This window comes from Mus pahari, assembly GCF_900095145.1.
Source record: "Mus pahari chromosome 2 unlocalized genomic scaffold, PAHARI_EIJ_v1.1 2_unlocalized, whole genome shotgun sequence".
Taxonomy (NCBI): domain Eukaryota; kingdom Metazoa; phylum Chordata; class Mammalia; order Rodentia; family Muridae; genus Mus; species Mus pahari.
The window spans coordinates 227699-244617 of record NW_018391599.1 but is presented as its reverse complement, the minus strand read 5'-3'; the positions used below and the strand labels follow the sequence as shown (position 1 = coordinate 244617).

Here is a 16919-nt window from a genome sequence, read left to right as displayed (position 1 = left end):
GCAACAAACCATCTCTCCATCCCCATGATAGTCCGTGTAAATGGCAAGAATCCCCCTCTTTCCAAGAAAGGGCTGAGGGACTGTTTCTATCCACAAAGATAACAGATAATCACCTAAACACAATGTTGAGATTGGTTGAGTCTTGGGATAATATTTTTAAAATCCTATAAATGGGCCAGTGAGATGGCTCAATGAGTAAAAGTCACTTGTTTCAAAGCATGAGGACACTAATGAGACCCCTAAATCCACACAGTAGAAATAGAGAACTGATTCCTGTGTGTTCATTTCAAACCTACACACACCTGTCATGATATATATGCACATGCAACACACACACACACTTTCTGTTTGGGCTTTTTGTTTGTTTGTTTGTTTGTTTGTTTGTTTTGTTTTGTTTTGTTTTTTCAAGACAGGGTTTCTCTGTGTAGCCCTGGCTGTCCTGGAACTCAATATGTAGACCAGACTGGCCTTGAACTCAGAAATCCACCTGCCTCTGCCTCCCATGTGATGGGATTAAAGGCGTACGCCACCACTCCCCGGTTACATACTTTCATACACATAAAAATCATCTGTGGCAGTGTCCTATGTGAACAGATGGACAGAATAGAAAGCAGCTCAATGGTGAATATACGCACCTGATAAAAGCAATATGATTTTTAGATTTCAATGTGTGTGTTGGGGTGCTGTAGTAGGCCTCCATGTGCATGGACTCCTACAACCTTGCTGTTTCCATGGTTGCAAAAGGAGAATGTGATTGTGACAATACTGTCAGTCCCTTTTGAGTTTTATGCCCTTTGGAATGCTTGCCATTCCAAAAAGAGATGGGCGCGCTGAGTGCACTGGTTAAATTTTTACTTTTAACTTTGTGCCTTTGTGGTCAGTCAAGGAGCATGTGGGTTCTTGTTTTGCCGTGGCTTCCAAAGGAACTCCGAGTTCAGATTCTGGAATTTGAATATGTGGCGATTGCACATTGAGACGGGACTATTGCTTCACCTGGGTTGAATGTCCTGTAATCAAACACGAGGAAAGATGTCAAAATCAAAAAATTACTCACATATATAACATGCTTTAATAATATGAAATGCATATATCATATGAACTCAGATGGGTTACAATTTATCAATAACTTATTGTATTAACAACAGAGGAAAAATCATCATCACAAACACTTAAGTAAAAATGCCCCACAGTTAGCAATTTATTAGAGAATCTCGAAACTTTGGTAGTCGGGGAATGGAGAGTGTCAGAGGCACTTGTACCCTCTGTGATCCATAGTGGAGATTTGGAGGCTTGCTACCCTTTGGAAATGGTGATCTAAAAATAAAGACTTTATTTCCCACAGCAACAACAGCTCTGATAAGGTGTTTTTCAATATAGCAATGAACCCACGCTTCAGGAAGCACTAATGAGGGAGACGGGGGCAATTGTTTAGTTGGTCGAGTGCTTGCTAAGAAAGCATATGGATCTGAGATCAAATCCAAGGAACTCAAGAACAGCTGGATCTGTCAGTAGTCCTATCTGTGCCACTGGGAGATAGGAGGCAGAGGCAGGACGACCATGGGAAGTTCACAGGGCAGATATCCTGGGTGTGGAGCAGCAAAGCGACTCTGTGTCAATCAAGTGCAAGGTGCTAACCAATACTTGAAGTTATCTGCTGACCTCCACATGGGTACTTGTACATGTTTGTATATGTGTGCATTTGTATGTTTGTATGCAAACAGAGAGATATGTACACACACACACACACACACACACACACACACACATAGACACCACCCGCATACAAACACACATACCCAGAAATTCACAAATGAAGAAAGGATGATAGTATAAAAGCCAATTACAGCCAGATACTTGGTATTCACACGAAATGGAACACCAAATGTAAACACCAGCTACAGTTGACCCCAGATGTTTTAAAGCTGACGGTGTTGCAATGCTGCATTTATACACATAAGGAGAAACCTCTGGAGTGGCAACAAGACTTCATTAGAGACAGATAAAGCATCTGTCAGTAAGGTTCATGACTTTATATTATGATAATGAAAAATCTTCCTGGCTGGTTCTCACACCAGGAAGAAAGCATCATAGGGTTGGGAATAACTAGTGCTGCAAATACTTTAAGGAGACATGAGAGAAATCTGAGCCAGGAAAATAAAAATTCTGCAGAGGGAGGAGCTGAAATGGTTTGAGTTAATAGATGATTCAGTGGGTAAAAGCTCTTGTCCCCGAGCCTGAGGACCTAAATCCAATCTCCAAAAAAATCTTAGGATGAAAAGAGAGAAGAGACTCTTGACACTTGTCCTGTGACCCCCACAAGTGTGCTGTGCCACTCCTGTGCTTGCATTCATGCACAGAAACCATACACAGATCCACACCAACAATAACTTAAATATTTAAAAATAATTTAAAAGATTATAGCTCCAATTTAGATGCAGCAGGGCAACTGTACTGGCTAGTTTTGTGTCAACTTGACACAGCTGGAGTTATCACAGAGAAAGGAGCTTCAGTTGGGGAAATGCCTACATGAAATCCAGCTGTAAGGCATTTTCTCAATTAGTGATCAAGGGATGAGGGACCCTTGTGGGTAGTGTCATCTCTGGGCTGGGAGTCTTGGGTTCTATAAGAGAGCAGACTGAGCAAGCCAGGGGAAGCAAGCCAGTAAAGAACATCCCTCCATGGCTTCTGCACCAGTTCCTGCTTTCTGACCTGCTTGAGTTCCAGTCCTGCATCCTTTGGTGATCAACAGCAGTAAGCTGAATAAACCCTTTCCTCCCCAACTTGCTTCTTGGTCATGATGTTGTGCAGGAATAGAAACCCTGACTAATACACATTGGTACCAGCATAGTGGGGTATTTCTGTGACAACCTGACCATGTTTTGGGGAGGACTGTGGAAGGACTTTGGAACTTTGGGCTAGAAGATCCATTCGGTGTTAAGAGCTCTGTCGAATGTTATGTAGGAGCTTGGAAGGTAATGTTGAGAACAGTGCAGAAGATGGAGGTCTGGCTTGTGAAATTTCAGAGGGAAAATTAAAGACTCTTTTCAGGGCCGTTGCTATTTTGGAATGGTTAGCTGGGGCTGAAGAATCAGCTGTGATTAATAAGATACCAGAACTACTAAAGTGAAAACATTTCCTACTGGGACTATTGATGCTGGTTAGCTGGAGCTAAGAAATTGGTGGTAATTAAGAAGAGGCCAGCATTATTGAGGTGACATCTTCTGGGAAGTGTTTTCTGAGAGCACAGAGGCTGTGTTCCAGAGATAGCCAAGGTTGTACCTTGTGCTGTGGCTGGACTTGGTAGTGTGTAAGAGTTACTCAGGTGGTACTGGTTTTGAAGGCATGAAGGGGTTGTGCAGAGCAGCTGAGGCCATGGAAGCACTGTGGGAGGCCATGGAAGGCCATTGGTGAAGGTGCAGCCTCAGTTGCAATTGATGGCCCAAGACTGAAGGGGCCATGCAAAGAGTTGAGGCTTGGTACTATGAAGAGAGCCATAAGAGGCTAGTTTTGAAGCCTAGGTACAGTGGAAGACAGCAGTGTTTTGGAGATTATTTATCAGACCCACTGAGGTAGCCAGCAGCCTATGGGTTCTCTCTGACCTTTGCTCTTACTTCCTTATCTAAGTCTATCTCCAGATATTGGTGTAACTTGTATTACTGATTGACTTCTAAAATGTTTTAAAATACATGACTCTACCAAACATGTTTTATCTAGGTTAATGGAGAGATAATGCATGAAGTTTACTATGGTATCTGGCAGTAATTACTACAAACATCTTCTTTCTTACCTATGATGTCATTAACGAGTGACATACACTTTACAGTCACAATGACAGTGAAAATAATCTTTTAATAAATTCAAAGATGGCATGCTGTAGCTTTGCATTTATTATATATGTTAAGTTGTAAAAGTCAGTAAAAGCTGGTATGTTGATGTTTCAAAATTTAAACCCAAAGACTTGACATGATTTTTAAAGAATCAGTAAATATTTAGGATGCTCATTGAGGACGTTAAGAGAATTTTTTAAACGTTATTTGCAGATATTTTTCCAAGTCTGAAACACCTAGGTAGATTTAATTTTCCTTACTAATTTCTATCTAAATGTTGATTTCTGAACAGTAAAACCATATAAAGAGGTACTACATAAAATTTTTGAGTCAAAAAATTAAATTTGAGAATCAAGAGAAAGTAATTTAGCTAACCATTTTTAAGCTCAAGAGGATCTAACATCAGTGTAGCTGGGTTTTGCTACCTTGTGGGTTCTTTCCCCCCACTCTTCTTCTTCCCTTTTCCACTCTCTCAACCCCCTAACACCAGATAGGGGAGGAAAAGGGATAGAGGAGACAGAGGAAAAGGAAGAGTTCCCTGAATCTGATTTCCTTTTCTTCTTTGAGTAAAACTACTAACATATCACAACTTCCCTGAACGACTATCAACCACTAAACCCACCTCTCTGGTCCCTAGTATTTTTATACTCTCTGAAAAGTTTCCAGAATTCTAAATGTTACACAATCTTGGAAACCATTTGCAGCTGGCAAAACTGTTTCTCAGCTAGAGCACAAGGCAAACAACGGTCAGCTGCTTCAGTCTCTCTGAAGCAGCCCCACATCCCACACCTGGGACTAAAACAAAAGCACATTATTTTAATATTTCTGTGTTTTTTTAAAGAAACTAAAATTCCAAAATTCTAACTACACCCACCTTCTCTGCCATCTGTTTAAGCCCATTAACTGTACTGTATACGGAGAGAAATTATAAAGAGACATATTTAGTGAAATAACCAATTTCGGGGGGTCAATGACCAAGGTTTTCAGGAGATTTTCCTGATCAATTCTAATCTTTATTAGTTATGATGGTATCCACAGCTTTTCATTTCCTGTGGAAATATAAACAAGTTCAAATTCTCAATGCATAAATTTTGCAGATTTCCATTCTGATGTTAATACATCCTTATAGTACACAGGTGTATTTAGTTTTGCATCATTTTCTATAACCCAATGCCTCTTGGATGCTGATGTTTCTTTTTCATGGCCGTTTAGAAAGTTTAAAGTGACAGAGCACAGTTTAGTCTATCACTACCGGTCTTTTTTCTTCTTTTTTGTTTTATAAGCATTTCCTTTAAGGTGGGATTAGATCTTCCTACAATTGTTTGTCCTATAGGATTGTGTTTTATACATGGAATGTGCTTCATATTATAATATGCAAAGAATTGCTTCAGCTTTATGGAGACATAGATAAGAGGCATTGTGAGTCTTAATTTATACAGGTATCCCCATAATAGCCATTAATGTCAATAAATGTGTAATTACAGAATCAGCCTTTAGGAGCTCAAAGCAGTTGCCCATTGAAATTCCAAATATATATCAATGGTATGGTGTATAAACTTTAGTTTTCCAAGTTCTACAAAAGGAAATATATCCAACTGCCAAATTTTATTTGTTTGGTACTCCTTGGATTACGTCCAGCAGGTGATAGAGTTTGGTTACACAAAGAATAAGTAAGATATTTTCGTATAACTTCCTTGGCTTCTTGCCAAGTCATAGAAAATTTTTCTTTAAATATTTACCATTAAAGTGGGGTATTTTCCCTAGGAATTTTGGCTTCTAATGCACTATCAATAGTCAGTCAATTTCATTATTTTCTTATGTGAATGGACTGGCAAACCTATACAAGACCAAAAATAGGTGATAGACAGTAGATAGTTTCTATACGTGGTTGCCTGTTGCACATTGGTGCTCATCACACATTTCTTCTTTATCTAATAAATCCAAGCGCACCTGGCCACAAATGAACATTGAAAGTTGTCTAATGATCTGGAGCAAATGCCTGACAAATGGCAAGTTATATATACACATACCTGTGATGAACCCAGTCCCGGATTATCCCTGATACTGTTTCAGAGCCCCACGTTGTTCCCTTTGTGTATGTGTATTTTACACAAGTGTTTTGTTTTCCATCTCCCACATAGAAATCTGGACAATACTGCTGGCAGTATAGGTCATGCAGGCAGAGGGGCATTCTAAGCAGTGACTTGAGACACATGTTGGTCATTCAGCAGCTCTGAGTAGAAACTTAGGATGGATTTCGACTCTCTCATTAAACTCAAATCTACGTAAAGCAAAATAACAGAGCAAATGAGGAGAGTTGACAGATACCCTGAGTGAAGTAAAAATAATTAGATAATAATTCACGAAAAGAATTAAGATTCAACATTAGTCTGGCTCAGCTAATATTACTTTTAATACTGAAGATTTCATTTCAGAAACACTGATTAATTTTACAACCATTTAATTTTTTTTTTCTTTTTGAGACAAGCTCACCTTCTTTACCTTGGTTAGCATAGAGTCTACATGAAGACCAGGCTTCCTTTGAACTTACATGCATCCTCCTGCCTCTTCCTCTGCAGTGTAAATACTAGGGTTATAGACTTGTGTTCCTTTTATCAGGGTTTTAAAAAAAGATTTATTCATTTATGTGTCTTTGCACTTGTGTGCAGATGCTCATGGAAGCCAGAAGCAGAATTTTGGCATTCCTTCCTATTCCTTCCTGGAGTTCCCAGTGTTTGAGTGCAACCTGATGTAGGTGCTAGAGTCTCATGTACAGCACTCTGGCCAATGCTAGGGTCTAATTTTCAGTCCTCTGGCCAAGGAGCAGGAGATGTTAAGTAGTAGTTCTCTAGCTCCTGTACCATATTTAGCTAAAATAAAATCTCCAATGATACTTATAGATAACAGCATAGAGATTATCAAGGAAGAATTAAAACAAATACAACTGTAAACCTATTCAGAAGATTCTGGGCTACCACTTACAGATACATGAAACGGGCCAGATTACTACAGTTAGTCAGTCTCCAGAGGTCAATATTGCCCTTGACACTTATAACCTGTATCAACTGCTCTGTGCTTCAAATCCTGTATCTTTAAAATTGGGTGACAATACTCAGGTCACAAGAGTTTAGGAGAATTGAATGCACAGATGTGACCATCATTTCCAGAATAATGCATAAAATATGTGAAGCACGTTAGGGGGATGTTTATTATTTATTAGATATAATCTTCTATGATGTCCAACTTTGTCAATATATTGTGTTATCTTAATGATATCAGAGCTGTCTTTCCAATGTAGCAGCAATCCTTCAGGAACAAAGATTCTTTTCGACATTTCTTGTGTGTTACTCAACTGAAAAGCACACATCACAGGGGGAGTCCAAAGTATCACTTTGATCAGCAAATAAGCTGGTGTTTAAGAATGTGATAGCTTATCTTTTTTGGCAAGTAGACTTCTTGGCAGTAAGTCTCCAAACACTCGGTCTTTTCCTTGCGGACAGACTGTGCTCTGTGAAGATCTGATGACTTTCTACAGTGATACCAAAGGGCTGAGTTCATGAATCTCTCTCAATAAAGAAACCAACCGATGTGATAGCAAACCATAGGGTTTAGTGCCACTCAGAGATGGGAGTGTAGGAACTGAGATCTGCAGAAATATGCAAGGATCTGATCTAAGTCAGAGCACCGGGGACGTAAGTCTATTATGCAGGAGCAAATAGCTGCAATTAGTTAATGTTGCTTGTGTGCCCATTTTATCATAGGAATTAAGCATATTTAATTATGCAGTGAGGATTATGGCTATCTTGATCAGTGATTATCTGGTCTTCCATCAATTTTCTCCCAGGCTCTCTTCATTCTTTATCTCAGAGACCAACATATAAAGCTTAAGCTTGTTATGTTCCCTGTTCGTCAGACTCTGTTAGATTGTTGTTGCTGGGAAATATTTGTGGGAGACTGGAATTGTGAAAAATTATTAAAAACCCAAGCCCATCCTAGCTTCCAATGCTTTATGTCCTCAGGGACACCCGCCTGAACATCTCATCTCTTTCTCTTTCTGACACAGCCTTTGACCTACTTTCTCACCCTTCTAAGCCTTTGTGACAATTTTCTCACATTAAATGTTTCTCCTATCTATTATGAATTCCGTCTCCTTCCTTGTACTTTGAGAAAGATTGATGTTGTTTTCATATATAGAAAGAACTGAGTGGCCTGTCTAAACACACACAGATAGGTTACAAGTAGATCTTCAAATTTGTGCTAATTTTAAACATGTGTGGTTAAACAATTTTACTGCATCCAAGTGAAAGATGAGAATGTTTTTTTTTCTCTCTGAAATTGACTGAATGATGGCAATTGCTACCCATTGCCATTTAGCAATCTAATTCTCCCAATAGCTTCTGAGACCTCTTGAGAACAAGCACAAACTATTCATGTTCGATTTCCTAGCAACTACTACTGTGCTTAGAATTCAGTAGCTTAATAAATACTTGCGTAATAAATGAATATAATCACTGCAAACAGGACTGTGCATTAGAAAGCCTAAAGTTTCCTGGTAAGAATGTGACTCAAGTGTGGAAAACTGGCTTCTCCTGCAACTGTCTCCTCCTTCTCTACATGTGATTGGTGCTAGAAGTGACGGGGATGCCATTAACAGCTGGCTCTGCTCAAGGCAGAACTCATATTTTGAATTTCCTCTTCTGCTTCTCAGTTTAGATTTAGAACACATCTAAACTGACAAACTGACTAGATTGTATATATATATATATATATATATATATATATATATATATATATATATATCCTTAACAAGTGGAATTTAGCATTGTCTCCTTTGGTTTCTGATTGGAAGGAGCTGACCAAAATAAAATCACTTGCTAGGAATCAAACAATTCATTGTATTTCCCTAAGTCCTTTCTTGGCAAGTCCTTTCTTGGCTTGGTATTGGTTGAAAGCACTTTATCTGGACAGCATCCAAGAGGCTGTCTCTCACAGTTAGAGGCAATTTGAGGATTCTGAAAATAAGTGCTTCTCATAGGGCTTTCGCTGCTCTGAGTTTTAGTCTCAACATGGAGAGGACCGTCTCCTAAGGCTTCTTCATGTATGGACTTCTCACTTGGCCATGGTAAAGCAAAGCCTTTGTTTCCTTAACTCAGTAGTGCAGAGTAAATGAAGCGAACAGCACGCATTTTCTGGTAGTGAGTGTGTGGATACTGAGTGTGAGTGAGCATGTTTATTCACTTAGTTGTAACAAAGTTGTATTCTTCTGTGCCTGCGATGTTATTAAGGACCACCAACCAAAGGGTGCCAACTCCTGAGGGTTTCTGCTTTGTGAGTGCAAAGAGGCAGTTCTGTGAGGAAGTCACAGTTCAAGAGATCTGCTTTCTAGGGTGCTCACCTGCCTACTGAGAAACGCTACACTGTATTCTCAAAAGAATAGAGCAGATAGATGTTCCATCATATGTCTTTAATAAATAAAACAAACAATGCAAAATGCTTTATATTTGTGGCCAGTATTTCTCCTGTGGATGCTAAAGAGGGGAACACATTGCATTGCTGACTGCTTAATTAAAAGTGCAATGTCCTGCATTCATTAGCATTCATGGTTGATTTGTGTTTATCTGTGATACTATGTGATCCTGGGAGCAGGAGTCATTGTTTAAACAACCCTGTGCTAACCAAAAACACTGTTCATGTGGTTGTCTTACTCTGATCACATTTCTCATTTAGGATCAAAGAGCTCTACAGGGGAATATGGCATGATTCAGTATTGGCTTACACAGGCTTAGTTGAGTCAATAAAACAGATGATCCTTTGCCTTTTTTCCTCTATAGACATGTTTAAAATGCATCTAAAAATATATTTTTAGAGAAAAGGTTGGCACATTAGAAGAAAGTAGAGGAGGTTAATTTATTAACATTAAATCCATTTTCAAGTGCCTGGCTTTGTATGATTTATTTATAGTTCAGATTCTTATTTGTAAAACTTCTGAGACAAGGTGGTGATAGAAACTAACCAGGTGATTATTTAGTACTCCTGAAAAAATCACCCTGTAATCTTCTGGGGACTAGACCCACTTTATGTTGTCCAAAAAATAAAAAATGGATATTTAGAATAGCTATATTTTAAGATACTAAAAAAAAAGTGAAGATAGCTTTGACATGGGAGAGGAGTAAGTTCGCTCTTACTGATGAGTAGGGTGACTATCCTGGGCTCAGAAGAAACAGCATGAAGGCTGATGAAATGTTGCTTTATGGATGACAAAATGAGGCAGGTGAGGAGAGTTGAGAATGTAATATTTCAGCTGTATTTGAAGTAGATTTGAATCATGACTTTCCTCTCTAATGGAAATCTTCCCCTTTCTACCATTCTTTCCAAAATGAGTATCAGCTCCTCTCAGGAAGTTAATTGGACTTGAAGTTTTATGAGGGAGCCTTAAGTCTGGAGGTTTCATTCAAGTGTGTGCTCAGGACTGCCAAGATAGCCTCTTTAATTTTCATCCTTATATTGTGAATTTTCAATCCTATTTACAGAAGAATTAAGTTGAACCTCAGCCTACATAGCCCGATACAATCACAGTGTATGTTCATTTATTTGTTTATTCATTTATTTGTAACAAATTTTAACTTTCCTAGAACAATTTGTTCCTGGGGATCTGGGTCCAAGAAACTTTCTCTGGTGTTTGAGCAGTCTTGAACGATTCATTCTTCTATAAAACAGCAATCTTGTCTTTGTTATTTGTTGAATATTTGTGTTTCATGAATTTAATGGCATGTAGTAAGTGTTCAATAAGTATTTGTTGTAGTTGAAAGGCAGTAAAGAGAGCCAAAGTCATACAGAATTGGCCCAAAGTTCTGAAAAAAGTTGAAAATGATTTATAAACTTAGAGCCATTCTGTATTCATTGTCAAATAGACACTGTTTAGAGCATTTTCATATATTTGTGCTGTGGCCACTACTGAGAAATCATATGGATATGTTAAAATAAATTCTGTAGATTAATTATGAAATTAAAATACTTGAAGGTGACAAAATTACTTCACTTTAAAGATATAAAATAGATAAAGTTTGATGAGGCTAGAACAATTGAATAGAGCTCAAGTCACTTTTCTGTATTGCATATAAATACTTGTACTGGCATATTGCTGATACAGAGATGGACATGTTCACCTATTCATAATATATAGATCATAAATAACCACATCTAGTTCTCTTTTTAGGTGTCAGGTCTTTTCCTAAATCCAATGTTTTTAAATCTAGCATTGTTGGATTCATCCACAGATGGTAAACTCATTTGCTGTTTTTTCTTAGCTTGTTTTTAATGATTAAAATTCAGTGTCTCCCCAGGTTTCTTTGAAATAACAGTGTCTTGGAGTGTTTCTCTTTCTGAGACTCCAGGGAAGTTTTGGAATGCAAAGAACTCAGGAAATAAGCCTGGTCACACAGACTTTGTTGGCTCAGTGGGGCAGAGATTTAGTACAAACACAATGGATGTCTTTACATTCTTTTTTGTTGTATTTAATAACATTAATAGCTCAATATAGCATGAATTTGTTTTGGGTTTCCATGGATCAGAAGCTGAGCATATTTTCTTGGAACTTCTACTCATGATACCACAAAGCCTCAATGTTATAACAAGAGGACTGCATCCTTCTGTGACTTTATGGAGTCAGTAACAAATGGAAAATGTGATGGAAAGACATTCTATGCTATACTGCAGAGTGGTGGGATAGGTGTTCTCATCATTCTCAGTCTTCAAAAGTTCTTCCTGTGGGATTGAAAGAAATAAATGGATTTAACTGTAGAGAAATTTGTGAGAGTGTCACATAGCCAGGTCTGAGGCTCTCTCAGAACTAAGAAGTCTAAATGACAGTTACTATGAAATGCACAGATTCAGGACTACAACAGATAAGGCAAAAAAAAAAAAAAAAAAAACAACCCAACAATATCTCTGTGTTCTTAAAGGCAGAAGCTTTTCAGTGAGTTCGAAGGGCATTCTGGTGTCTCACATGTTTAATTAAAGAATAGAAAAGCTTTATTTTAATCACATTGTCATTAGCCTACATTCAGAGCCTAACAAGTTTCAAGGTTATCTTCAGTATTTTCAAAGAATAAGTATAGTTATTTGCATTCCCTTATTAGAAATCAAACAAACCTAATCTTCTATGGAGGTACTTAGAACAAAAGTCAAAATAAAGACTTTCATAAATATAACATTCAAGTATTGGTTAAATTGTTCATATTCTAGAGATCCCCTCCCCCCCTCTCTCTGTGTGTATGTGTGTGTGTGGTATAAATGTATTTATAGACTTCGCTGTAAACATAAGTATGTGTGCAGGTGCACATGTATACATGCTTGCCAGCCTGGTTCAGCTCTGGCCTCTGGGTGTATAGGCTGGACACAAAGTACTGAAGCCTAGTTGAGTTGGAGGATTCCATGGGTTCATGGTTGACATCAGTGCTAGTCAAAAATAACCTTCTTGCAAACGGTTTTCAGTGAAAGAGCTCTGCTTTATTGGGGGTTACAAAGACTTAGTTTATTGAACTTTGGGGAGAGGTTAGCAGTTCGGGGGGGGGTAAATGTTCTTAATTGGCTGGTGCTGAGGTGCTGGGAATGCTTCAGTTACACGAAGAGGAATTTCAGGTGCTTGCTAGACATGATCTTATAGAGAGGAAGTTAAGCCTTTGATTTGTCCACCAGGCTATATGGACTACTGCTTCAAAAGTAGCAGAGTTGGTTATTGAACAGTTTATGTTGCTGGGACATGTAGGCGTAGAGCAAGAAGGGAACTGTCCTAACTTCTGCTTATCTCATGATGGGATTTTTCAGAATTGGGACATGCCTTGACCCCATTTTTAGTACAGACTGGCTCCCCCTGTCATAAGGCTGACTAATCCTACATCTCCCCCTTTTTGTTTTATAATTGGGAGGTGGTGTTGTAGTAATCAGTCTCTATGATGGGAATGATTTAGTATTGAACCAGAATCAAACTGAGAGTGATTTTTGCAATGCTATTTATCTGACACTTTAGAAATTGGATAAGGCAGGATGACAGGTGAAGTACAGCTCCAATGATTAGGATGGGGCCAAGTAGGTGACTGGCAGTTTTGCTGGAGATCTTTGAACATTTGTATATTTTGTTTCACCAGCTCACATTCACTGACATAGAAACAGTATATCCCCCCCAACACAATGCAAATCCCTCCTTGTTTTGCAGTCACTAAGCCCAGAGCTCTCTGGTTTTGGAGAACAATTCCCATCACCTACCTAGGCGACTGGTCACCAGAGGGACTGGTTGAACCCATAGCCTGATATGCTTATCCTGATGTTATCCACGCATTGTGTATGGTCGTTTTGTTCTGAAAACACACAAACTTTTGAACATAACACTGCAGGTACATTTCTGCATTAACAAATGTATGGAATGTGAGGTGTGCAAAATTTATCCTATAATTCACTGCTCTGGGTTTGAGCAGGTGAAAGGAATCTGTCAACTTTATATGTCTGTTGGGACTGCATGACCAGACTGTAATATGAATTTTCATCCATGCCATATGAAACAGTGGCATATAATAATGAATAACAGGTAGCCAGAGATTTGCTGGCTACTCAAAGACCTTCATGCCTCAGCTGATCTCTTCCATTGTTCCCATATAGAGGAAAGAGCATTTACATAACATGCTTTGTTGGTTTTCTGTTTATTTCTTCATGTCTGCAACCAACATTTTCAGGAGGTATTTCCTGAGTAAATCTAATTTTTATTAGCTTTGAAGCCATAGCATTTTGCTTTTTTTTTTTTTTTTTGAAACAAAAGAAAAACTTCCACACATTTCTTAACATGTCTGTAAGGTATAAGCTAGTTTATCAGTCCTTTCCAAAATCTAGTACTTTTTAGGAGCTGTGTTATATTTCTCATTAACATTCAAGAAATTTTGAATTAAATAAAGCACCATTTATCCACCTCCTTAGTGTAGCTGAGCAGGAAACATATGCTAACATATGTGACTTGTCTAGAGAAGCATAGGGAGGTCTATTAAAGAGGCAATATTTTGGAGAATAGTGATGTTTCTTGATGACCCTTTAAAATTTACTGCAAAAAACTCAGAAACTTTGGAAATTAAGTACCCAGAATTAATTTCATTTCCATGAAGAAAATCCATCAGTTTGGTGATTGCTAAGTACTAGGATGTGTCAAAGGCAGCATTAGTCATTAGAAAAATTCCATATATTGCAAGAGATGACATGATGCCAATATACAATATTTTTGTCATACTCAGTAACAGCTTGTCTATGTAAAATAAACTGGCTGAAATGAATGTCTCAATTCTATTACATTAATTAAAGACTAAATAATATAAACAAAATAAAGGAGGACAAAACATCTCTGTATTAGTGGTTATACATATTCCATATTTAAATAACATGATAGACATATTGGTAAATAAAAAAGAAATTTACTAAAGTGACTTTCTCCTATTTTGTTAGCTTTTAATGCGGTTACTTGAAGACATAAAATTATGCATAGTTTACATTTTATTTCTACTAAATGGTGCTTTTTAAGATCATAGGCTTTAACTAGGTTGAATGATACCAGAAGCAAGCCTATTTATGAAGGCATGCCTGAAGGGATTTTCTCAAGAGCAATATAAAATAGATTAGTATCTTGGCTGCTTTTGTCAGTCATAATTCTGCATTTTTATTAATTTAGTAATTATAGACTGCATTTGAAAAAGAGGTAAAATATGAGCTAGTTACATGGACATTAGTCATTTTAGTTCCAAATAGTGAAATGTTATTTTTATATTAACCAAAGAATATCGATCAAATTAGCATCAGTACTACTCAATTTTTATTAAAGAAAGTCCTAAATCTATAGTTGTTGATATATAGAATTTCTACAGATCAATAATCTATAGTCCCCTTTACCTGGGAGAGTTGGATCCAAGATGATTTTCTGTGACTTACATGGATTTTTAAGTATATTGAAACCTACATTGTACAGAAGGCAATAGATTCAAACCTTTGTGTTAACAGTAGAACCTTGGGAAATTGTTTTGAATTGGCAGCATGAACATTCTTTAGTTTGACTGAAATCCATCAAAGAGGGGCTTTTTTCCCTCTATCCAGAAGACTGGGTGTATATAAATTTAACATTTTTGAGTCTCCACTTAAAAGACAGCCAAAGGAAACTTAAAAATTCCTAGCTTGTGACTATGATGCTATCAGAGCTCCATTGTTCTGAACTTTATATAGTATGTTGTATCAAATACCTCTGGATTCCTATCATCACCCACCGCCCAAAACTCTGTACCAAAGTAATATATTGAGATGTGTTGCTCTCTTAGTCTAAAAGGAGATACAATATAATTTAAACCATTGATTTTTAATCTTTCTAATGTTGTAAATCTTTTAAATCTGTTAAAGAAGTTTAAAATTTCCCAATTGCAGTTTCATAATATTAAAATAAAATAGCTTTTAAGAGTAAAGACAAAGAGCATAACCCTAAGTTTCAGGAGACAAACAACCAAAATAAAATAGTCAATCCAGCTAAACAACCAAATAAAAGAGTCAATCCAGCTATGTCTCCTGTAATTTATTTATTTATTTATTTATTTATTTATTTATTTATTTATTATACATAAGTATACTGTAGCTGTCTTCAGACGTGCCAGAAGAGGGCGTCAGATCTCATTTTGGTTGGTTGTGAGCCACCACCATGTGGTTGCTGGGATTTGAACTCAGGACCTTCTGAAGAGCAGTCAGTGCTCTTAATCGCTGAGCCATCTCTCCAGCCCCTGTAATTTATTTTATTCAGTCAATTCTCTTTTAGTCTCAGCTGAAAATTTTCTTCAACTACTTAAGTCTAAATCATCTTGTAAGTTTTGAGTATACATAACAGCTTTTGACTGGTTAATCTGATAGTGGGTTGTAGCTTTGTCTGACAATATGCCCCAGGAAGGGAACATTGGCAATCAGTTATTTCTGCTATTGGGGTGGGGGTGGGAATTCAAAGGAGGCAAGCGGAAAATTCTAAATTTGGTTCAAGTGGCAATGTTCTAAGCTAAGTCATCATAAGCTGCAGCTTTAGCAGCAAAACTCCACCTATCATTCTTATAATTCAGGACTTGCAGTTCTGTGGCCCTTAAGCTGAAAAGCTGCTAAGCCACAAAGTTTGCTCAGTCTGCTCGGAGAGTTTAACTTGGCAGTGAGCATATGGGAAGATCCTTTCTATTTCTCCACCATTCATGCCTGGTTTTGTGGAGGGTATGCTGGAGGCAAGGCCCACCCAACCATTGTCAGGCAATACATTTATTTATTTATGTATTTATGTATTTATTTATTTATTTATTTAGCCTTTCTTTCTTTCTTTCTTTCTTTCTTTCTTTCTTTCTTTCTTTCTTTCTTTCTTTCTTTGGTTTACCCCTGGGAAGAAAATAAGAAAGCTGTAGGGGGAGGGAGTGGGTGGGGCCAGGGGTGTGATCTTGTGAGCCAGAGAAGACTGTCTCCATCTTGAAGCTGGCTGAGGTACACTCAACTGCAACACCCTGCTGGCTGAACTGTGGAAAAACCTGCCTGTTTAAACTGGTCACCTGACTTTGGGGGAGTCCAGCCCTGGTGGGGTAGGCATTAATTGGGAATGCCTGAAATTTGAGACTCTTGGCAGAGCCATGAGTAGAGAGGAATGGTGGAGTTAACTGGGAGATTAATTGGAATTTTCTCTGCTTTGGGATGGGGCAGGGAAACCAAGGGTTTATGTGGCATTTCCTCCATTTTTTTTCTAGAGTTATGAAAAGTGAAGCTTTGGTGGAGAAAGGGAAGGGGAAAGCCACAACTTGGAGATGTGGTTCATGTAACTTTGTAATGGAGTCCTGCAGAGTGCAGGGTTGTTAACTGGGGGAAGGGGAAATTGATGGGGCTGAGGAGCCATGTGACTTTTTGTGGTGAGTTCATTTTGTGGGATTTTAAAAAGGCCCATATTTTCCTAATCTAAGAGATCTTTGCTTTGTTTTTTTTTTTTTTTTTTTTTTTTTNNGGGGNGNNTTTTTTTTTTTTTTTTTTTTTTTTTTTTTTTTTTTTTGTTAGTAGGATGGATTT

At 37.8% G+C, this 16919-nt stretch overlaps 1 protein-coding gene across 2 annotated transcripts in view; it reads left to right on the top strand.

The window, feature by feature from the left end:
- The first annotated feature begins 8840 nt into the window (after positions 1-8840).
- The window catches only part of Slco1a2 (solute carrier organic anion transporter family member 1A2), a 46889-nt gene continuing 38810 nt past the window's right edge, over positions 8841-16919 (top strand). The window contains exon 1 of one of the 2 annotated variants that reach the window (XM_021188865.2): positions 8841-8949. The gene's annotated coding sequence lies outside the window, so the exon portion shown is untranslated. The remainder of the gene's footprint in view (positions 8950-16919) is intronic. The other variant, XM_029534599.1, reaches the window with a different exon arrangement.